Source organism: Catharus ustulatus, chromosome 5, assembly GCF_009819885.2.
Source record: "Catharus ustulatus isolate bCatUst1 chromosome 5, bCatUst1.pri.v2, whole genome shotgun sequence".
In the NCBI taxonomy this organism is placed as follows: Eukaryota; Metazoa; Chordata; class Aves; order Passeriformes; family Turdidae; genus Catharus; species Catharus ustulatus.
Genome location: NC_046225.1, coordinates 36,057,746 through 36,081,257, shown reverse-complemented (window position 1 = coordinate 36,081,257; position 23,512 = coordinate 36,057,746). Strand labels below are relative to the sequence as shown.

At 37.9% G+C, this 23,512-nt stretch overlaps 1 protein-coding gene across 11 annotated transcripts in view; it reads right to left on the bottom strand.

The window, feature by feature from the left end:
• The window catches only part of PALLD (palladin, cytoskeletal associated protein), a 202,126-nt gene that overhangs the window by 55,661 nt on the left and 122,953 nt on the right, over positions 1–23,512 (bottom strand). For 2 of the 11 annotated variants that reach the window (XM_033060260.1, XM_033060261.1), the window contains exon 1: positions 15,241–15,436. The exons of 8 other annotated variants lie outside the window; for them this stretch is intronic. The gene's annotated coding sequence lies outside the window, so the exon portion shown is untranslated. Of the gene's footprint in view, positions 1–15,240; positions 15,448–23,512 lie in introns of those variants that run through there. One more of the 11 variants, XM_033060259.1, reaches the window with a different exon arrangement.

Here is a 23,512-nt window from a genome sequence, read left to right as displayed (position 1 = left end):
TTTCTCATGATTTTTAACAGCATGATCTACTTCCCCAATGAATCACACAGAATGAATGAGATTTGCATAGTTGGAAACAGCAAAAGAATCTTGTAATAATTTTCAAATCTTCTATACATTACACAGCTTTATATTTCCGAAATAAGCTCCAGAATTATAAAACAGTAATACCTGATTTGTGATATGACTAAAAGATAATTTGCTTTTTTCTACTGGCCTTCAGTGTGATATCATGTTGCTCTTATTCTTCTAGTCAAAAGGAAATACATAGGCAAATGTTCTCATCACTCCCCTTTGGCATCTCACTTACATAACTAGTAGTACAGCCTCCTAGAGAGTCAGGGAAACCTCCAGAGTGCAGTTCAGAGTGTGTAAATTTGATGTTAAATGTCAGAATGTATGAAGACTCCCTTAAAGAGTGTCTTTAGAAGTCATCCCAGTAAACCATAGGCTTCAAAATGACAGACAACAAAACAGACAACTCAGATTTGAGCAGAGAACACATAAAGTGTTCAACACATCCTCAGCAATGCAGATAAAAATAGCACTATCCAAAATTCTTTCCCCCACCCACAACTTAGTTGCTCATGAGACAACTGAAGAACTCATAATACATCACATGGTTTCACAGTCACACTAGACTTAGCATTTAATTTATTAAAGTACTTTTTTTTCATATACATTATGAGTTCGTTAACTAGTGTGACGGCTTTTTTACCAGTTAACAAACATATTCAGCTACTCTTGATGGGGAATATTCTTTTAGGTGGAATTAATATCAGGGAGGATCCATAGTTCCAACACTACCACACCCAGCTAGTGTCACTGTGTAGGAGTAGAATTAATAGAAAAGGTCAAATTGTTTAACAGCATTATGAAGTAACATTGTTAGAGTCAGGAAGAAATCTTGTGATTATTTATCAACAACATCAGCTGTAGAACAAAGAGTTGAACAAAAGCCAGAGGAAAAAAATCTACTTGTTTAAAAGGAGACTCATTTAAAAAGTCCTGAAGAAAGTCAGAGAAGGTGATGAACAAAGATATGCCAGACTGATCTTAAACATTGCCAGAATAAGCACTGTATTGCCCTGTATTCTGTATGAAGAGGAATGGGAATATTTCAGACCAGAAGATCAGACTGGAACACGAATGGCAAGCTCGATTTTAATCACACCAATCTTGCCAACTGGTTAAAAGTGAAACATCTGCATTACTTAGACTGAAAAGGTCAGATCAATGTAATCAACCTCCTTGTACTTTATGTTCCCTAAACAATCAGCAAAATAGTTCAATTAAAATGTTAAACAATGTTTTTCAGCACAGAAATGCATATCTTGGAAGTATAAGAGTTAAAAACACCGTAGTGTTTTTATGCACCAGGAGCAAATATAATATTTACTTTTCCCAAGTTCAAACTCGTTTATTTCTGTAAGATGCCCTCAAGTCTTTATACAATACTTTCAATTGCATATAAACATAATCTCCTGGTATTAGTATATTAGCTTGGCTAAATATAGAAAGGAGCACTCACTCGTGTTTTATGGAGCATTTTCTTTGGTATGCAGTTAATATAAATAAAATGAGCAGAGAGAAGTTGGCAGTGTTCCACTGACATTACATCACTTTTCCTTAATAGGAAACCTCTCTGAAGCTTAACATCTTGCTTTAAACACTCATAAGTGTCCACAAAGTCTTCAGTGAGGATCATCATATAAGGCCAGCAGTTAGCTGCAAAGGGCTAGAACGTGGAGCTGGATCTCCCAGCACATTGAAAAGAAACTGTCTAGTGAAAAACACCTTTTAAGTGTCACCAACCACAGAGCAAGGGACTTGCATAACGTCTAAGAAAATACGTGTAAAATGTATATAATTCTCATAAAAAACAAAGGATAAAGTTCTAATTTCCATGATGCTACTTCTGTAGACTTAGAAGTTTCTCTAGAAACCAACAAATTAAAAACAGAGGCCTGTTGAAGCAGATATAAACAGGAAAGAGACACAAGCATCTATCACGGATTTATTTGCTGCTTACTCCTTTTTTTCATCAAAAAGACAAACTTCTATTTTGAAAAAATTAATTACTGTAAAATACAATATGATTTTTATTTATTAAGTGACAGATGTTGCCACCCACATAGGTGGAGCTTTTCACCAAAACAATAGGACTTTTCAACTGTACACAGGAAAATAAACTGTATATGCAGCAAAACCCAGAGGACCTACAAGTACTTGCACTCAGTTTTTCTCACCCATTACTGAGATTGCTAGTTTTTATTGGGTCATATATTGAGGGACAAAAAGCAATCCACATAGTACATGAAGAAGGAAAGAACCCAGAGAAATTTATGTTCATGTTGTAATTAATGTAAACATAAATTCCAGTTATTGTGTTTCTAATGTGCATATTGCAGAGCAAATAATCCAATTCCCCTTCAAGTCTGCATGCTGCATTTGCTGGCATGGAATTTTATCGAGAACATAATTTATTGAGGCACTGTCACACAGACACACATGAAGACAAAAATGTATTTATCATAGTACAAAAAGTCATGGTAGGTCATTTTGTTCTCTGCTTTTTCCAAAAAAGTTTGAGAGATGTTCACTGAGTGGCTCCTACTGCTTTTAGCTGCAGCTGTGCAGCAAACAATCTTTAAAAATTTACAATAATTGCTGCCATGTTTACATCAATGGCTCTCAGTAAAGCAAATACTAATCCTGCAAAGGTATGCAAAAAATAAATGTAAGCTGAGCTAAACTGAGTATCACTGTGATTGCTCTCACTTAGGAACCACCTGGTCTTACAATGCCATGAATTCTCTGCCCCCCTTAGTAAGACATCCCTTAATACTTCCTATGTCCAACCCAGTTCCTTCACTTCCATTTGCGATGGCACAACAGCTCAGGATCCTAGCAGAAAGGGCAAGTGAATTAAAAGTTGAAAGTCAACATAAATTGGGTAAATAGATGGTTTTGTTGGTTGGTTTGGTTTTTGGTGGCTTGGTTTTGTTTGTTTGGATTTTTAAAGTCGTGAGTCTGTTCACTTCTTCAGACTAAAGAGCAGCCATCTGAAGGATTCTGCTGGTGCAGCAGAGAAGTGGTGCCTGTCCAGGAACAAGCACTGAAAGCTGGACCTCTCATAGCTCACACTGCCAAGGCAGGGTTTGCAAAGTCTATCTTCAGTTGGCAATTGTGAAAGGTAAGAATGAACTTCTAAATCCATTCTTCTATGGATGACTTTGCTGCTTACTTTCTCAATGGCAACAACCAAATCGAATCTTGAAGTAGCTCAAGACTTGATTGCATGAATGACAAAGGTGCAAACAACAATATTCACTTGGCCAGTTTCATCTTTATGTGTTTTTGCTGACCCATGAATTGGCTACTTACTAATTAAGTTTTCTGTTTTTCCTAAAACAATACTAGAATTATTAGCATCAGCCAGTGTTAATTTTCTAAACTATCACTTTAGCAGTGCTTTCAACTAATGCCTAATTTTGAGAAAACATCAGGAAAAGCAGATGAATGAAGTTAAAACAAAATTGAAAAAAATATGGTACCTATATTTAGTCAACATTATTTGAATCTTATTACAACAAAATTTCATCAAAACCAGCTGATTGGACAACAGAGTTCCTGTTAAGTAAGTTGTTATAACTCTTAGGTTTTAACTGTCATACTGTGTTGCTGTGTCACTTTAAAATCAGAGAAAACATCTGCTAAAATTAGCTGTAATGGAAAAAGATCAACTGCAAGTCTCTCACTCATCTATCCTACCACTGCTATTATGCAAGTTATCCTACTGTATACAGCAACCACAAGCAGAACTGATACGTTAGCTGGGGACACACATGTTGACTTCATCATCTTTTTGTTTTATGATAGAAAAATCAAGCTACAATTGCTTTCCAAATCTGTGCAAATGAATTCTGGATTTCAAACCAGTAGCCTGTGTATTCAAGCACACAGACATACCATGGAAACAAACAGGAGCAACAGTAATAAGTAGTTCTGAAAATCAGGCAACTTTCATATGAATTTAACTTCATTCAAGTGAATTTGAAAATTTGTTTAAAATTCATCCATGTATTGAAATACATTTTAAAAATAGAGATTTTCGTCTCAGAGTAATATTTTTTTAAGAAGAATGAAGTATCCCAGCAATTTGCTGTTACTTAAATGGCATAGGAATACTTGGAGATGAAAAGGTTTCAGGACCTGGACTCAGGTCCCAGGTTAAGTCCTATTAGCAGCAACAGAAATGGAAAGCACCTGATCAGCATTTGGTAGTGTGACTGAAGTGAATCAGTCTCCATGCTGAAAGCTTCTTTCCAGAAAACTTGTTACAATGTCTGAATGTGCTACCTTTGGCATCAACTTTTATTAGCATATTTAAGCACTGAAAATGCAGAAATCTTTCTTTTTGCCTCAAAGATGTCCCTATATATACAGGAGTATGAGAATTTTTTGGTGGATAATAACTCCCTGCCTTGGTGTCACTGGAGTTTTTTCCAAGATTTAATGAAATACTCAGATCACAGAGAAGGCTTATCATGGCATACAAATACAGGTAGTCTAAATAACAGTGATGAATTATTTAATCTCCTTCAATAATTGGATTACATGGTATTGCAGAATTTCTCACAAGCTCAGGAGAACTTTTTTAGTTAAATGACCAAGGTAGCAGTAATATATAACTCTTAAGCTGTAAACTGGAATAGGCTGCCCAGAGAAGTGGTGGAGTCACCATCCCTGGAAGTGTTAAAAAAATGTGTGGATGGTTTAATGGTGAACATGGTGGTGGTTCCGAGTTATGGTTGGATTTGATGATGTTAAAACTCTTTTCTATATAATCTTGAGACAGCTCAAACGATGTTTCAGAAGAAACATCAGTTTGAGTATCAGTTTAAAATGCCTAGAAATGTATAAATCCAAAGGTATCTCCTTCAATACCACCTAATTATCACTTAGCTAACTTTGGCTTAGCAACCAGTTTTACTAATTCTATGCAGTACTTTTCACCTACAGTTTAGAAATGTTGCTTTTCCCTCTGTTTTGGGCTAGGAAACAGGAAACTAGAGCTGAAGGAAGCAGTTGGGCTGGTGAAATTATAGCAGAAAACACTCTACCACAACAGGTGCTCCAAACTCCTTAGGTGCACATACTTACTACAGAACAGGAACAGCAAAGTTTAGAGTTAATGAAACATAACTAAGTAAACCTGACAGTTCCTGAAGACTTTTATGACCTTGAGTTATTCCCAGACATTGCCTGACTTAGCCTGGATATGATGTACAACATTGTTATTTCTGATGGCTTAGCTATCTTTCAGTATTTAGGCCTGTGTGTAAATTCACCAACAACAGTAAATGTAATCCATATAAAACTGGGAAACAAAAAATCCAAACATGCCACAGATAAATTCAAAGAGTTAGCAACTCAATGAGAATTTCAAAGAGAGTGCTATTCAAAAACACTGGACAATGTGTATTATCATAACAGCAAAACTAATAATATTTTCTGAAAAAAGGCATCAAAATAATTTCATTAAACTAAAAGCATGAGTTTAGTTTAAACATGTTCCTGTCCATACAACATGCCAATCTGCACATCAATGTGCAATACTCACATGACTGGAGTCTGTGCAATGCAAGACCTGATCACAGGTAACAAAGCTATTAGGCACATTCAGCAATTTACAGGGCAAACCATTAATTTAGACCTGAATAGATACATCCAAGAGCATCCAAGGTAAACTCCGAAACATTAAACTGCTTCTAAATAAGGAAAATACATTTTTCATGTCCCCCAGTATCCAAAAAACTATTTCACGACCTCTTTTCTGTCCTTAATGCAACATGTTGCAGTTACTAAGCTTAAATTATTCTAAAAACTTCACCATTAGTCAGTGATTTAGCAAAAATCCCTAAAGTTTTCAAAATGAAGGGCAATTAATTGAGAAGCTAATCATATTAGTATCTTCATTCCCTTATAAGGAACAAAAAGACATTTTCAAGTTCATGTAAAACAGTGAACAACCTATAACACAACTTTAGAGGAATCTGAGGTATTAGAGAACATTTTTAAAAACCAACTACAAAGATTAACATCGGTAACTTGGGAAGCTTGACACCAAATTTCTATAATTCTACCTCTATCAAAAAGACCAACAACAATGACAGAGAGAATTTCCATATCTCAGAAGAACAATACGTATTGTTTAACTATGAATTTGTGAAAATTTTAATCTCTCAGACAAGCAGCCGCTGTTGTTATCACTCCTTATATAGGGCCCTGGCCTTTCCATTAGTTAGAAAGGTACTTTTCACACGTTTTACAAATCTCTCCCAAACATCCCAGTTTCACTCTGATTAGTCAATCTTCCGTTACTCTGTATAATCAACTTTGTCTTGCCAGTATTGGAAATTCTGGTAGACAAAATAAATCTTTTTGAAGAAAAGAGAGGCTACTAAGCAAAAACATTGAACATCACAGAGCTCCGTACATTCATACAAATTCACTCAACTCACCCAGCTTTCATCTACTGCTGATCAGCTTCCAGCTTAAAAGCATTCCAATTCTATTCTGTTCTGTTCTTTATCAATGAGCATGCTCCTTCAAATATTAGCATTGCAAGCAGTTCCTCTGATTCAGTACTCTTACAAGAATTCACTCAGTAAACAGGGCCCCTATCTCTTGCATTTGTAGACAGTAATGCTTAAAGCACAAACATCTATCTTCTTAATCCAAAAAAGGACATAATTCAAGTGCTGTGTTTTAGTTACAAACTGACATTAGCCTCAGTGGTCAACAGAGCTTTCTTGTCATTTAATATAATTAAGTGTCCCTAGCTCACTCCTCTTTTTTAGTTACAGTCTACCACAAAAAAAGTCCAAAGTTTGTACCCAGCAGGAATGTTAACTTTACAAAGTTACAAAACAGTTTCAGAGACTATTAAAAGTGAGGATGCAATAGCCCTGTCTGGCAACATGTAGAACGTATTTTATTGCACTTTTGTAAAACAACATGCTAAATCTAACATCAAATATTTCAATACTTTTTCTGAACCAAACATTTCACCACACAGAGTCATGCCCACAGATAATAATAAGATCTGGTAAAGAAGTGCACAAATGGCTTACTTCATCTCAAGATCTGGATACCAAAAGAACCTGAAACTAATTCATAACGTTTGTGCTCATATGTTAATGCCCTCATTTATAACTGCAGCCTGTAACAAACAGAACATCCACAACTTTTTGTGTGTTTCTGAGGTCTAAATTTCTTGATACTTCTGGGATCCTGCAGGATCCCTGGGATCATTTGTTGAAGGAAACTTCCAGTGAGATACTACACACCAGCTGGATATGCTGAAGCTTAGACAGCATAAGGGGATCCTGCTCCTTTAAGATACTAGCTCCTGCTCCAAAAAGCACTGCTTCCCTCCTTAAAAGACTCCTCAGAGTTGAAAGCAAGTCCTTGATTTTGGGCTAACTGCAATGCATGTGGTCAGTGCTAAGCCTCACCATCCTGGGAATGGTTCCCCTGCGCTAGTCCACACATCAAATGTGTGCCTTTGACATGAAGAGCACATTGGTGCAATGTGTTCCAGCCAGGGCTGCAGAGAAGGCAGACGTGCTGGTGCAGCTCTTTGCTCATGGCAGCCATATAACTGGTAGGAGAGCAAGGAAAACCTGGCAGAGATCCTGATTCTGGGCCTCCTACTCCTTTTTCTGGGTATTTCATGTGATTCTAATAAATATAATTATTTATATTAATTTTCTCTTTATATCTATCCATTAAAATGACTGCTAACTTTTGAAAGAATGGGAGACATGGGAACCTAGAGTTTTAGAATCAGTGTATAATTTCTACTTCTGAAATCACAGAAACAGTTAAAGTTGCTGTGGTTTATGGGTCAGAGATAACTGTAGATGTAACCTCAGAGTAAACAGCTGCAAGTTCATCCTTTGTTTTAGAAAATGTTGACATATCGTTTTGATTTTATCTTAACAGACACTCTGTTTTTTCTCTCCATCTGTGTGGAAAATGTGCATGCAACAGTCATCTAATTCAGTTACATATCCATGAAAGCAGCATCTAAGCATAAGTGTTTCTGAAATACAACAGACAGGATTTTTTCCTCTTTCTTAAAAACAAAAACCAAAACAACAACAACAAAACAACAAGGAAATTTTACAGCAAATCAAGATTCTCTCCTAGAGCACAGCCAAGCAGTATGGTAATCTATTTACTGCTTGAAAAAAAATGCCTGCAAATGTTATACGTGAAAAAATAAACATTGTTCAACAAGGGCATTGAACTCATGCATTTCAGAATTGCCTGGACATATGAAAATTATCAGGTAGCATTAGAAACAGAAAAATAATAGAATTTGGCCATGTCAGATGAGGAAGAGATGTATTGTGGTAAAGAAAATCTGCAGTTTATAGAGAAAAATACAGTCTGGTAGCTTGTCAGCTGAGAAATACAGATGAACACTTCTGAAACCCAGGCAGACTCTTCATGAAAACATATGAAAGAGATTTGTTGATATGCACCAGCATCTCTGTAGGCATGTATAACAATTTTCCCTTTAAATGTTCTTTATCTAGTTCTGGTTTTAGGCACCTCAGATTTGCACAGAAATAAATGGCATCATCTTGCAACAGACTCACCATCAGTAACGTAATACCAAGTAACTCATGACTTTATTAAATTCCCCAGAAGTTTTAACAGGAAACACAGATCACACACAAACACAGACTGCCTCAAAACACCCCATCCCCAAAACACTATGATCACCCCTGGGATTTTCAAAGCTTCGCTTGTACTAAAAATTTCACTAGATCTTTGGTCAAAACAAAAATAACCATAAATTAGGTTGCCCTCCTGAAACCTTCAAACACTGCAAAGCAAGGCTTTATGTTTCAAAGCCAAAGTAAGTAGAGTGAGGTGGGCTAAAATAAGTGCAGCACCACTGGGTTTCTGAGCAAGGAAATTCTACTTTCATTTATGTAAAACTTTCTATGTTGCCTTGGTGAACCTCTTTGCTGGCCAAAGTTGGCTATTAAAATTGTTTTTCACTTTAATAGTTGCTTTAAAGAAAGCACCCCCATAAGTCAGATAGAGATCATATGTTGTGTAAGGACACACACACACATATATATTTACACACCATTAGATTCATATGCACACAGAAACAGACTTGCATTATCTTCTCTCATTAAAAAATTCTGCAAAATCTGTTCTTTGAAGTTAGAAACATTTTACACACATCTGGATGTACATACACACACGGCACTTAGAACTGAAAGAAACAATTATGTTTCTGGTGAGTGCTTTCGTACTGTGATTCAGCCTACTCAGAAGAATGAATTCAGCCATAAAAATTTTAAAATACTTCAAAATCCCACTACAGAAAAGTAATTATACTATTTTAAGGATAAGTCTTCCAAGTCGTGAGTAAGGTGCAAAAATGGGGAGGAACAAGTTCAGCTGAAAACTTGGTCTAAACTCAGCAGTTTGGCTCTCCTGAGAAAAGTTGCTATAACACATGTGGGTCTTGATTTAAACCAGATTTCTGTATTCAATGTGGCTGGAGAAATGGGGTCATACCTTTTAAATGAATCTGTAGCAGAAGAGGTAAAAAAAAAAAATCTAAATATTCCATTATCTTTTGCTATTCACTAGAGCCCAGGCAGGACCTCCTAATGGAGTTTGTCCAGTCTACCAGATACTGCCTACATGCATTTCTTGCTCTCTGATGTACATTTTTTTCTATCAGAGGAGAGGAATTAATTTTGATTTGCAATTTAAAAATCAAATTCAGCTCACTGAATTTTTATCACAATTCAATATTTTGGAAGAGACCTTTAAAATGATCGAGTCCAACCATCAACCCGGCACTACCACTGTAACTTCTAAACCACTAAACCATATAAAAACTTTTTCCCCCTGTTATCTAATCAGAATCTCCCCCTTCTCAGCTTGAGGCCATTATCTCTGATCCTCTGACTGCAGGTATGGTAGAAGAGGCTGACCCCCACCTCCACAAAACCTCATTTCAGTCACTTGTAGAGAGCAGTGAGGTTCCCCTACACCTCCTCTTCTCCAGGCTAAACATCCCCTGCTCCCTCAGCCAATCCTCATGTTCTCCCATCCTTTCACAAGCCTTGCTGCCCTTCTCTGGACACACTGAAACATTTTTAAAGTGACAGGCCCAAAACTGAGCACAATACTCAAGGTGTGGCCTCAGCAGTACAGAGTACAGGGGGACAGTCACAGCCCTGGTCCTGCTGCCACACTATTGCTGATCCAGGCCAGGATGTCATCGGCCTTCTCGGCCTCTTGTTTTAGAACAAACAGAAATTTTGTAAATGCTAAGACTGAAATAAATCCACTTGAGATTGTAAAAGCTAAACGTTAATGTTGTAAATGTAATACTCTGTGTTTTCCCATTATTTCCACACACACCTCAGGTTCTGTCTTGTAATGGCTACAGTAGCATATAAAACAAGGATCAACGTTAACACCACTGAAACAGGTTTTTTGTGCGCTAATCTATTTTTCCACTTAAGCCAGGAAAAAAAACTGTAACCATGTTGCTAATGAAAACCAAAAAAAAAAAAAAAACAAAAAAACCCAAAAAAACCAAAAAAAACCCTTTTCCTGTACATTTCCGCTGGCTGACACATCATGTCTGTAAATAATAGTCTTTTTTCTAAAAAAACCCTTTACTTTACAGAATCCCAAAAGAGCAAATAAGATATGTGCCATCTTATGAACATTTACCAGAACTTGGATGCTTTGTCAATGCAGTACAGATTCTCCTGATGCACAGACTCAACTCTTCAACTACATAACGGTTCCATACTATTAAGGCTGAGGTAGGAATTCAAACCCACGTTACCACTTTCTGCTTGAAATACACTACGGTGAACTGTGATATAGGATGGGTTTATCAAACAGAATAATTAGAAGAATTGTTTTTTCTTATCCTGTGTTATATTTTAGCACACATAATGAAGACCATCTTCTGAAATTATTAACAAACAAAATGTGAAGCCCATTTAAAGAGAAATTTCAACAGGAGCATATTTTGTTGATGTGAATGAATACAATTTCCCAGGCTCAGAAGAATATCCTGGGAAGGACTGGAAAGAATTCTGCTACAAACAATGGTTTAAGATAATCTAAGGTAATCAAAGATTTCTTACTCAAATTATCACTGGAGAGATGTGCACACTATGAAAACTAAGGAAAGCAGATTCAGTTACTTCTTGGCTCACCTCACAAAGGTACATAAGGCAGAAAAAGCCCAGCAAGAAATTGAGCCCACTATATTTATTTATTTATATTTTTAAAAGTGCTGTTTATCTTAAAATTCCTTCCCTTTGTGGAAGGGGGAAGTGCTGGGGAGTGCCACACAATACACTAATTACAATCACTTTTTGGTTCAATAAAGGAAATACAAACTTCCTGCCTTGGCAAAGGCTAGAATGTCTCAAGCAGGTGGGAAAAGGACCATGTAAGTGTCTAGACAGGTATTTCCTAAATTTTCTATTAATGCGCTAATCCAGAAAGGGGACTATACATGTAAAAAGAACCGCCTTAGCAATTGGTTCTTCTATGATAATTATATTTTTAATTATGATAATCATATTTTTAATTATATGAATACCAAAATGTCAAATTATCTATAATGTTCCAAAAGGTTCTGACACTTGTGGTCACAAGAGTCTTCACCTTCTGCAGGTAAGAGGCTGAAATTAGTCTTCTAGGCATACTATAATTTGGTTAGTAATTACTCTATACATATTCTTCCTAATTCTTCCAAATGCATCTATTAGCACTATGAAATCATTGCTAAGTATTGCTATTACTGAATGGGCACTTCACTCCAAAGGGAACCTTATTACTTAATCTAGCACTGAAATGCTATCTGTTAAGAAAGTAGGAATGTTTCCAAGATGGAAGATGATACATGAATACGAAAGTCCATAGGTATATTTTGATTAAATAATCTCCCCAGGATAAAAGATTTCCAGTCAATTATTACGTCCTCAATAATATATCTGGGACTATCAGTCAATTTATATTTTACCTGATGTTGAAATTTTTACTGGGAAAACAAAACCTAAGGGCCACCAACTCTGTGGAGAACAGAGGTCCAGTATGACCCCCAAATACTTGAAGACTCCTTTCTTGGACAGTAAAACAGCAAATGCAAAACCACACAGCAATAAGATACAACATTTTATACTGAAATTATGCAACTAATGTTGCATATGCTATCTTCACCTTTTCGACAGTTTCTTTGCACTGCGCTCTATGCACTTATCAACACATTTTCAGATTAGAAACTCAGCTTTTTAAAACCAAAGGTCTTTATCTTCATGTCTTTCAGATGTAGTGTCTACAAATATTCATAATCTACAGGAAATGATGCTATACACATGGAGAAAACACATATGACATCACACTCACTAACAGTCTACTCTGCTCCCAGGCACATGGATCCACACAAATGTTGGCAGGAGTAAAATTGCAAAGCAGCTAATTTAAGTAGAACTGGATGAAATTAGGTTGCTGTTTGAGGAATACCATGTGTTCCATCAAGTACTTGATTTTACAAGTATGACTGGTTTACTCTGCCCAGCTGAGAGACAGGTAAATTCAAGAAGGTAAGTCTCTAATGGATCATTTTGAAACAGAGTAATACGAAAAAGAAGAAATTCTCCATTTAAGCGGGCTGACCAGCATCCCACAGGTTAATTCCAGGCAGACTGCTTCCTTGGTCTTCCAATGCTTGAAGCCCAACAGCTGAACATTACTCATCAGATTTACCACTGTGTCCTTACAAAAAAGGAGGCATGCTGTTCTAACATAGCTATTAGAAATGGCTGCTGCAGTCACACAGACCATAAAGTGGAAGACAAAACTGCAGTCACACTCCTGCTTGTGGAGCAGTTAGACTATCATGCCCTCCACAACCAACATAAAAACTCAAAAAATTCTTCAATGCGAAGTTTTTTACGTTGCAATCAACACACAGTCTCTGCAAAGATAACACAGTAGACTCAGGCTAGTCAATAGGCCCACAATAATTGGTGCATGACAGTCCAGCAAGATAAGCTTTGCCAGTAGAAAAAAACAAAAAGAAAAGAAGAAAGAAACTTAAGAACACTTTGAAGATTAATAGACAATTTTCTAGGGTTTCAGTAAATGTAACAGATTAAAAACATTTATCTTACATCAATGGTTTTTAATTGTTGGTTAAAACACACTTCAAATTTTCAGGACAGTTTTTTACTGAAAAAACGCCCTCCATTCAGAAAGCTGCAAGAAAAGTTACGTGACATATATCCACTAACAAACTTTTACCACATATCCACTGTTCCGATTTTAGGAAAATTGCTATGTCAGATTGCAGTGTGTGATAACTTGCTAAATTCTGACTTTGTGATTATCAGATTTCCACTATTTCAAAGAAGAGAGAAATTTCATCTCAAAAATGAGATCCACGATCAGATTTCCACTATCACAAAGATGACGATTTGTTTGATCCAAATGAAACACTCTTAATTACAACAATATCCTACCTGCATATTCCTACATGTTTCAAACATTGCAAGATCATCTGTATATCTCCTACCCCATATTTCCAGTTTATTTTATTCAAAGTCTTATCCCTTCACCTCCACCTTTTCCCATAGGGTTTCTCCTTCTGGCCAGGAAAATTAGTACAAGAACAATTTCACAGACAGTTCTTTCAGGTTTTGTTCCCCAACCAAAAGCAGGATGCAACACAATCTCTCTCAGCATCTTGTTCTCACAAGTATTTGTCCCATTTTCATAGTGAAGTGGTTTAGATACAATCAATGAACATATGCTGAGAGCCATGGTTTTTTTTCCCCCATTCTCTTGTTATCAATTCAGTATCTTAATCCTTTTATGTCTGGTATGCATTGTGAATCACAGACCAGCTCTGGATGTCTGGAAACTGCTGGGTTTTCTTAAAGAACACCATCATAACTTTTCCCATCCAGGACACCAGAGTATCTCTGTGAACACAAACCTGTGACTGGACATAAAACTTTCTGCATGGTATGTAAAACATCTTGCGAAGTTAATTTCAGAAATATAAGGTTTGTTCACAGGAATCATGATTTTAGTTCAATACAGCCACAGAATACCATGGAAAAACAGTTTCTTGACCTCAAAGCCTAATGAAACATTGACTGTGTCCACTCCTATTTTTAAATGTGTGCTCTGCAGTGCCATATTCCTTAATATAAAGCTGACCCAAATGTTCCAATAGCAGACGTTGGTTTGTCTTTGATAGCCAATGCATATCTCTGCTTTCCAACTTTCTGTAAACACATCATTATAAAGAAGGCCAGTCTTACTTTTCCCAGCTTTCTTTCTAAGTATGTGCCTACTGCCAGGAAACTTTCCTTTTTTTTTTTTCTTTTTTTTTTTTTTTTTTTCTTCACTACTAAAATTTAAACAAATATCTGATGTGCGCTGCGTACTTGGAAAAGAAGGAAAAAAAAGCCACAAAGCTGTTAATGTTGTAAGTTACAAAGTTACTAAGTAACACCAAATTCCTTTCAACATGCAGCGACAAACATTAGACAAAAAATTTTAGCTACAAGAGTACATTAGTGCTAGACCACCAAATATGTCTTCCTTATAGACACCCGAGACACCCGAATTCCACAGAACAACCCAAAAATCCAATGTTTAGTTTAATTTTGGTAAGAAGCTGTAGTAAATCTTGTAAAAGATCAAGTCTCCTGCCCACTACCAACTCTCTGAATCCAGAACTATCACTGGGTTCCTACAGAAGTCTCGTACAAAGACGGCTGGGAAGGCGCTCATAGTTTAAAGCCCTATCATATTTGTTAAGGACTGATTTAGCAAGTCTTGGGCTACAGAAGTGCACAGAGACGCTGCCGCCACAAAAGCATCCTGTCTGCGTCTGGAAACACCAAGGGGATGGCCGGGCTCGGCAAATAAAGTGCATCAGCCAAACTCGAATGCGACTACAGACGACAAGGCAAACTAAAAGAGCGAGAAAGAGTAGATCAAAACTAGAAAGGCGGTCAGCCCGGTCCGATTACAGCATGATTTCATGTGCCCTGACCTTTCGCCTCCCATCACCGCTTGTGCCGCGCGTTCACCTCATCTGGAGGGGACACGTCACTGCCAGCTCCTGAAAGTACCCTGCCCTCTTACCTGGGCGGCGCGCAGCTCTCACATGCCCGAGTGGGGTTCCCGGGACGCGGCGGAGCGGAGCGGGCCCGCAGGTACCGTGTGTGTCTCTCTATATAGGGCGGACCCGGGGCAGCTCCGCGCCGTGACTCACCCGGAGCCGCGGCCGGCGCGTCCCACTCCGGCAGCTTCACGTTAAGAGTCCCACGACCGCCCCGGGCGCCCCGATGCGTGCGGGAGGTGTAACCAGGCTGCCGGGAACGCCGGGGAGACGTGGGCTTCCCGCAGCGAGTCGCCATCGGGATGTTTCTACCCGCTGGCGCAGCCTAAGCTTCAGCAACTCTCCCTCGGAGCTGCAAGAACTGTGACTCTGTGGTACACTTTTTGCCAAAAAATGCTCGGGTCCCAGGCTTGAAGTTCATTTGTTTTTTTCCTCCAGGAACATCCACAGCCAGGAGAAAAACTTGAGAAGGCGCTGCAACAGTCTAGAGAAACTTCTCAGGCTCTTCCATATTGCCATACAGGTGCACAAAAGTGTTGCTACGAGAATTTACATCAGCTCTTCTGCGAGGCAAAAGTTTCCACGATTGCCACATCATTTTTGTCTGAATGACAGAGTGGGTGGGATGGCTACATGTCTAATGTAAAACCACAGAAGCAACGTCTCAAGATGTTCTTCTAAGCCCTATAATACTTCTGTGTTGTTTTTTTTAAAATAACACTTATGCCACTACTTATCACTACCAAGACCCCAAGTGTTCAGATTTAAAACTACCTTCAGAAAAAAAAGTATCATGTTATTGTGTTGTAGTCATCTGTTTTACAGTCTCCTGTGCCTTCTTCATCTGCCAAAGAACAGCACCAGTGATCAGAAAAAAATTACTATATTATATAAAAATCTAGTTGTTTTGTGATCTAATTATGAAAAACTTCCAGAGTGTCACTTACTCTAAATACATTAATTACTACTACATATTCCACTAAGGTGTTAATTTGAAGGTAGATAATTCTTTTTTCTTTCCTCGGTTTTCTTCTTTTTTTTCCACAAGTAGATAAAGAATGTCAGATTTCTGTCGTTGGTTCACACCCCTCCAGCTATAAGCTACCTGGTCTGGATCCAGCACTTTCTTACAGGTTACATGACAACATCAGTTTTATAAGCAATCATAGAACACTACTAATCGCTAGTAACATCAATTTAAACATCTGCTTAAAACAAGATGGATAATCTCTAAAAATACATCTATAAAACCACTATTCTCAATTCCATGCTTAGCCCATGGAAGTGATCAGTGGTATCACTTGCATTTTCTACCTCATGAGCACCAAGTAAGTGTATGAACACGCTGCCTTTTATCTCTCTGTTCAACATCCTGGACAGCTGCTAAAAGATTTTAGGGCAGATGAAATCAAGGATGATCACCTTTCTCCTCTGAGCTCCAGTTTCCAACCAGTATGTATTATACTTCAGCTCTGGATTCCTGGAAATCTGGTTTACAAGAACATCACCGTAACTATTTTCCCCCAACTGGTAGGAACCTCCAAAATGAGCAACACCTCTACCTGAGAAATTTCATTCCACAGTGGACAATGCAGAACAAGGTAGCACTCAAAATTTCTCTAGCTTACTCAACACCTTCTGCACTTTTTCACCATTAAGCACTCTTCAGGACTCAAGACTCACTGCATCACTCAATCACTCCAGAATACAACAGGAAGTACAGAGGAATTCTGCCAATTAGGAAAAAGGGTGGGGAAAATAAAGCATCTCCCCACTGCTAGAACAAAGTGGCATGCCAGAACCTGGCAGTGAGAAGGCTGGCACTGCACTAGCACCCTGTTTCCAATTCTGGTACATGACTCTGGGGAAGAAGTATGGTAGCTCATACACATAGTATTAAGATAGTACAAAGATAAAAGGATTATTACTCATGGCTGATCAGGTCTCTCCATGATTTTTGGTAGGTATGCTTGTTGAGAATAGTATTTTACCTAAAAAGCAGATCACAGTTCTGTTACAGCCTATAACAGGTGCAGATAATGTAACACACACAACAGCAGACTAATGTACAGCAGGAGAAGTCAGTGATAGAAGAACAGTACCCGGACTTCACATCTCTTAACTGCACCTTCTCCTTGGTATTTGATTATAACAGATTGAGATAATACTGCATCAAAGACATGCATTAAGAAGTTCTCCAACATTTCTTCTGTCACAACTCTTAAAGTTTTTGCATATAAGAATTTTATATCTGTGTGCATATGCATATGTTCAGTTCAGGGATTGAAGATGAAAGCAGAGACAGCTTGTGCACATCAGCTTAGTTCAAGACACTGGCTTTTCTCTGACCCGACAGCATATTCGGGCATACAAAGTGAAAATGAAGCTCAGCTTACTGGGAAACAAGCATGAGGCATATTGTGAGATAAAGATCCAAAGAGAAAAGAAGTAAAACCATATGCTTGACTTAATATGATCTGTGATTCTTTCTTGTAAACAACTTTGCCTATAATTCCAGTTCCAGAAACATTTGTTTCTGGTTTAAAGAGTTTCGAACTATATCTACAGCATGACTGGGAAACTGAAATGAGGGAAACTAATTTACACTTAAAAAGACAATTGCCTACAACTCCAATTAAGTCCTAATATTTAAAATAAATAATTAAAATGCAATTATAATGATAACAAACAGCTTTTGGAAAAATGCAGTGAAGGAGCCCAACAATTAATTTCTGTGGACCAGGGAAGATAATGGTAGATGTCACTAGTAAAGCAGGCAAACACCAAACTGCCTGAAGTTTTCTTGCTAGCATTTGTTCAACTTTGAAAAGCTTCACAAAATTAAGATTTATTTTTCAAATCACCCTGTAAATAAATTAGTATTGTTTGAAGTAAAAAACCTAAAAAGGATGACTTCAGGAAAGAAAAGCTGAAAATGCAGGGAGAAAACCTTACACAAAGTAATCACATCCTCAGCAATGAGGGAAAACAAATGAAAATAACTCAATGGACTTCATGAGAGAGTCTGTCAAATTCTTAAATTATTACAGAATAATTTGAAGCATTAAAATACAATCTTTTTGCTGCAGTGTATCTCCACTGAAGTGTATTTTAATAGTGTACACATATTTTTATCCACAACAGCTGTTTTCCAGGTGCTACTATAATACAAAAAACTACACCCTTCTGTTTCCTTTCTTATCTTTGCCTCCTTGATTTTTCCTCATTATGATATACTAAAATTTAGCATTGTAGCTGCTGACTCAAGTGAGACATTTAAAGCTATACTGGAGTGTGCAATTCTGATCACACTAGTTAAGGCCAGAAATCTCATTTTTTAAAAATCAAACCAGGATGTTTTGACAAAAGAAAAAAATCCAACAAATGAAAATTTAAAAATTCTGAGATCTAGGAAGAAGCTGTGATTTCAGATTCAAATGGCATTTCCTAATGAGGGAGACACATGACATGAGATTCTTTTGGCCTTAAAAACTGGAAATCAATGCAAGGATATAGGCATAATCCATAAACAACCCAAATAATCACACACAATGCAGCTTTGCATCATATTACAGTTCAAACATCATTAAACTCAGATGGAAATGTCAGTAAAATAGACCCTGAAGGATTGACCAGAAGAGGGAACTGAAAGAGTTTACAAGCTTCCAAACTGATTCATATGCAGCTTACTGAATTCAATGATCTGTGGAGGCCAGTTCAGCAATCTCCCTGTTTTTCCTACATAAGGGAAATGCATCCTATTTAAACTAGCTGGCATGCCAACCACTGCTGATTTTAAATTTTTCATTTAAAACACAAAAAAGTATCTCCATAAAACTTCATTACATCCCATATGGTAATTGACAAAAAAGTCAAAGCTTTTCTGCATAGCTTTGAATGTGGATTCTTAAGTCAGGAGCAGACACTGATTTTCTTGGAATGTGTGAGAGTTTGAGATTTCTTTAGAAGGCCAGAATGAAAACTCGGGATTTCCCAAAACCAAAAGTGACTGACTATACTTCAGAAATGGTAGTTACCAAACCTGTGCCAGTCCAAAGCAGTTAGCACTCTTTCAAGTGTGCTGTACTACCTAAGTCGGCCGATGTTGGCAGACACTGAGGTAGTAACTGTAAATTGCTTTGTCTGGTACTATTTCTGTTTGGTGAAATTCACAATGTCTGAACTAGGAGAACCAAGCTGTTTGTGGCTTTTGTTGTTCTTAGCACTTCTGGAAAATAAAAGATCACGTGTTTGTTGCAAGAAAGACTATTTAGGCAAACATTTCCCATCACTGTCAATTCTACAAATACACACCATTAAAGTTACATGCTTTACAAAAAGGAAAACACAGCTAGGGCTAACACTTGGTAGCAAATCATACTGCAATCTCTGATTTAGGAAAACATGATTCAACAACAACAACAATGACAACAATAATTTTATCCAGACTTCTAATAATACCAACAGAAAAACAAAAATTAGAAGTTTCCGTTGCTGAGAGAATTTTCATAAGGTAGCAGTTACAATTTTTGTGGAAATATACATATACTCGCATGTGTATGAACATACATGGTGATTAAGTAGCTCACACTTAAGTCTTCTTTGTTATACCTCTTAGACTATAATAGCAAAGGTCCGCAGGGTAAAAAAATTAAATTGTATTGATCAGATTTACTGTGCAACCCCTATGACAGCACAGAGGAAAACAGTGTAGGCACTTTCTAAAAAGGAACTGAAACAGTGATGGTTGAACAAGCATATGGAGAAGTCAAGTATCCCAAAGACTTCCTTAGAGTTCCTAGATACTTCAGTACCCTCATGATTGGTCTGTTTTATCCATGAATAATCCATAAGATTTCCTGGCCTGCAGAACTACTGATACAGTAATGTGTGAGAGCTCTGGAAATTAAATATAACAAAATATAACCTAGGAAAAGAAATCTTCACTGATCAGGCTTTACTCCATAGTAAAGTTGACATAACACTTTTCAGCTGTGATACTGAAACTCACTTTATCAAGCATTGCCATGGATTTATGAGAGGTCTACCTGCACTTCAGATGCTAAAATTGTTAGAAGGTTTATAAAAAGTCACAGATAATTACAGCAATTTGAATGCCACCTGCAATTCCTTCCCAGTTCTGAACTCAAATCTCAACAATACATTCCCTTCTTTAATAGCCCTGATATGGCAATAGTGAATGTGTTGTATCTTTCAATTAGCTACACCTCAGCAACTTACAGCTGTTGTAATTGTGAGGCCTGTCAGGAAAGATAAAGAAGCTGTTTCTTCTGACCCAGGCTTCCCTACAGAATTTGAAATGTTTTTCAGTAGCTGTTTATGAGCTGATCTTGACACAACTTCAAGATCAAGGCATAACTTACTTCCTTTCATCAGGATGTCAAGCTTACAGTGCATGTAATTGTTTGCTATAAAGGCTGTGACTTTAGGACGCATTCTATTGCTAACATTTTGAAACCAGAGCAAACCAGGCTAGTGTGTTAAATGTTGCTGCTGAAGTTTGTGCCCACAGCTATTTAGTTTTCTCTATTCTAGGTTTCACTCACTCAGCAGAGATTACAGCTCTTCCTTCTGAATATTTGTTCTGTGGATTCTTCCTGCTTTAAGTGAGACTGAAATGAATTCCACCAGGAATAAGACTTTTAACTTCAGCCCATACAAGTAGGTAAAACAACATCCCAAGACACTGGATCACAAGGTATGAATTTTACACCTACATTTAAACCAGTACCTAACTTGTCTTTTTGAAATCCGACACCATTTTTCCATATTTTATGTTGCTATGTTGCATTGCTTTTCCATCCAAATTATCAGGACAGTTTCAGGGTTTTCTAGTAGTTATTTTCTTTCTTTCTCTTTCTCTACTACTGTTCTTAACTGCAAAGACACTTCTGACTCTCAGAGGTACCTGCGTACCCTTTCTAGATGAATTTCTAAGTTTTCATTATAATGCTACAGTAGACAAAGGCTTCCAATATGTTTTTGTAATGCTTGAAATTATCTGCAACGGGATTCTTCTTTCCCCCTGGCAAAGGATGACTCATTTATCTTCAGTCTGCTAACCAACGGGGCTGCCAAAGACCCCTCCTTTCTAAACAAAAATCTGTAGAGAGCTTTCAGAAACATGAGAAAATATGACAAACACAGCTTGAGTTCTTAACTTTGCTGGCTGAAGATCACAGAAGGATATGGACAAGTCCGCCAGCCTCGATCCCCTGCGTTCAGCACTCGCTGGTAACAACAGAGAGGAGCTCCTGCACGCAGACTGCTTCCCTGGCATCTCCCCCTCTGCTCCTATTCTGAAATCCTCCAGCTCCCACTTCCTTATTTGGTCGCCGGGACTGTTCTTTGTCTGGCTGAGCCCCCCGGGCCGCGCCGCCCCCGGCCCGGCCCGGCCCGGCCCGGCTCCAGCGGGCCACCCCGCCCGGGCCCCGGGCGAGCCGCGGCCATGCCCATGTAAGGAGCAGCTGCACGGGCCGGGTGGGCCGCGGCTCCGGCCGGGAGCTCCGGGAGCGCCGCGGCTCCTGCCCTCAGCCTGGCAGCAGCCCCGGCTCCCTGAGCTCAGCTCCGGCTCCTTGAGCTCAGCCCCGGCTCCTTGAGCTCAGCCCTGGCTCCCTGCGCTCAGCCCCGGCTCCCCCACGCCTTCCCGAGCTGCAGCGCTCCCCGAGCCGCCCCAGCTGGGTCTGCAAGCCACTGGCAATCAGACAAAGGAAAATGAAGCTATGAAGTTCCAGTGTAAAAACTCACAGATTCCTGTCATGTTTTCCATTGTTCTTTAGAACAGGTTACAGCATGTTCTGTGGGGATTTCACTGGTGCTTTCTGCAGAGAAAAGGAAACCCTCAACACTGCTACCTACTTTTAAAAAGTTATTATTCTGTTATGCTATGTGAAGAAAGACAGCGAGACTAGTTTTACTCTCAAATGGCCCAAAACTTTTAAAAGTAGCGTTTATAAAGGGCAGCTAACCTGAAGGAAGACAGTGTAATTTGCCAGGGGACACTCCCTACTGGTGCTACTGTTGCTTGATACTTGTTTTAGTAGCACTTTAGGTACTTCACAAGAAAGAATTGACAGTCAAACTGTACATGCATAGATAAGAGCCATAGCAAGCAAGGAAGAACACTTAAATAGAAAACGATAAGAAAACCCCAACCAAAACCCAGTCCTGCTGGTCACTGTATTTTTTTTGTTCCCATCTTTTAGATTTTGTCTTTTATAGTCGATTTATGTGATAGCTTTAACAAAGATCAAGGAATCCTGTAGGAAGTGATTTCTTTCTTTAAATTCAAATGAGAAAATGACAACAGTTTAGGGGAATATATACTGAATATGTCCACACTGACAGCTGAATCAAAAGTTGAGCCACAGAGATCTAGTTGTCTGACTAAGGAGCTTACTGAGCTGTTACTCCTTAAAAGGAATATCCTTAACAAAGAAGAGATTTAAAATTAGTAAAAGTGTTCTGAGTCCTTTCATGCAGTATGACAAGAAATAACATTTCAGAAAAAAAATCAAAGAAGAAGGTATAGCTAAGTTTCCAACTTTCTAATTCTGTCTGGGAATCTGGAAGCATTTCTGTGTTTCTCAATACAGTTCCTTAGTATTAAGTTAAGAAAACAAGTCCTTAAATAATGCTGAAAGTCCTTCCATTGTTTTAAACTCTCATGGATGTTGGGTAAAGCAGAAAACAAGTAGTAAACTGGAACAGAGAGCACTGCTTTAAGTCACTGATGTACAGGGCAATAGCGACTGCTCCTGGGCACAAGTGTATTAAAAAAATTAGAAAGAATACAAAGGTGCATTTATAACCACCTTCCTATAAGACTCCAGCTGCACCCAAGTCAGTTGTACTTTCAGATCAACAGAAAACAGACTCTGGTATTTTTATACCACATTCTTGCCCTCAACAGAGGCCTGAACAAGTTTGTTTACTTGTTAGAAACTCACAAACCAGAAAAACATAAGGAAAGAACTTGATAAAATAACAGAAGGATAAATATATGATGACATCATAATTGCATTACATATTTAAATTAGCATGCTAAAATTCACCTCAGAAAAAATCCCAAACCAAATAATTTTAGCAAAATAAGAAACATACAGGAACAATTTAGGAGAATTTATGCTCAGAAAGATCAGGTTTCAAGTAGTCTGTTTCAAGATTAATGTAAATAAAACATTCCTAACTGACAAAGAAAATGCTAAAATGAAAAAATCCAAAATACAGAAATACTTTAAGAATAAATTAAACTAAGGTCACAAAGATATAGCG